This window comes from Frankliniella occidentalis, unplaced genomic scaffold, assembly GCF_000697945.3.
Source record: "Frankliniella occidentalis isolate FOCC.00 unplaced genomic scaffold, Focc_3.1 Scaffold8, whole genome shotgun sequence".
NCBI lineage: Eukaryota > Metazoa > Arthropoda > Insecta > Thysanoptera > Thripidae > Frankliniella > Frankliniella occidentalis.
In genome coordinates this window covers 1,211,609-1,212,409 of record NW_026267138.1, presented here as the reverse complement: position 1 = coordinate 1,212,409, position 801 = coordinate 1,211,609, and the positions used below count along the sequence as shown (strand labels likewise).

Sequence of the window (801 nt, the reverse complement as noted above, 5' to 3'; positions counted from 1 at the left end):
AGTAGGACAAAACCGAGGTGGGACAGCACTTTTGGGGATTTTGGGACAATTACCAGGTCGGAGAAAAGTAGGCCGGACAATCTAACTACACCCCTCCCCCAGCCAGCCAAAAAAGTAAGAATGGTGGAGTGGGAGTACGCCCCTCACCCCGCAGTCGGCGGCAACTTCGGTACGCGGGTATCGAACCCACAACCCCGAGTGCCGAATCCAATCGTCAGTTACAGCCACCCTGCCACCAAAGCTACCAAGCCAACGGAGGAGAGCCGTGTTCCGATTCTTCTTGAACTTCATGTCGGCCCTGAGGCTGTACACCAACGCCTCATGGAAAAGCGAAAAATCTTGCCGAGCCTAGAGTCGAACCGCCGACCTCCCACGCTCTGGGTAGGGCTGATGCTCTACCGACAGAGCCATAGAGGCGAGATGCTATCGGGGTCGCTCCAGGTAACCAGCCATTCTACGCAGTCGCCGATGGCTAAAAAAAAAGCCTAGCTGTGTAGGAAATTTTTTGTTCGCACAACATGTACTAATTTGTGCGTTTTCAAGTGCGGGGAACAACATGTCAAAAGATAGCGACAACTTTTTTGAGGTTTATTTGGTGAGAGGCCAGCCAATCACTAATTCTAGAAATAGGACAGTTCGAATTCGAAAGCACTCTAATTGATCATTAAAAGATGAGAGGTAGCACTAATTATCATCGGCTATGGGCGGTGCCAACTTCACGGAGGTGTATTCTGTTCGAACACTAACGGTATGAACATATGGTTTGAATATCTCAATCTCAGCTGTCGTTTTCGGATACAT

General features: G+C 49.6%; 1 protein-coding gene across 2 annotated transcripts in view; it reads left to right on the top strand.

Moving 5' to 3' along the window:
- Positions 1 to 801, top strand: part of LOC113209727 (protein Wnt-16-like) — a 94,676-nt gene that overhangs the window by 24,198 nt on the left and 69,677 nt on the right. The window lies entirely within an intron of this gene.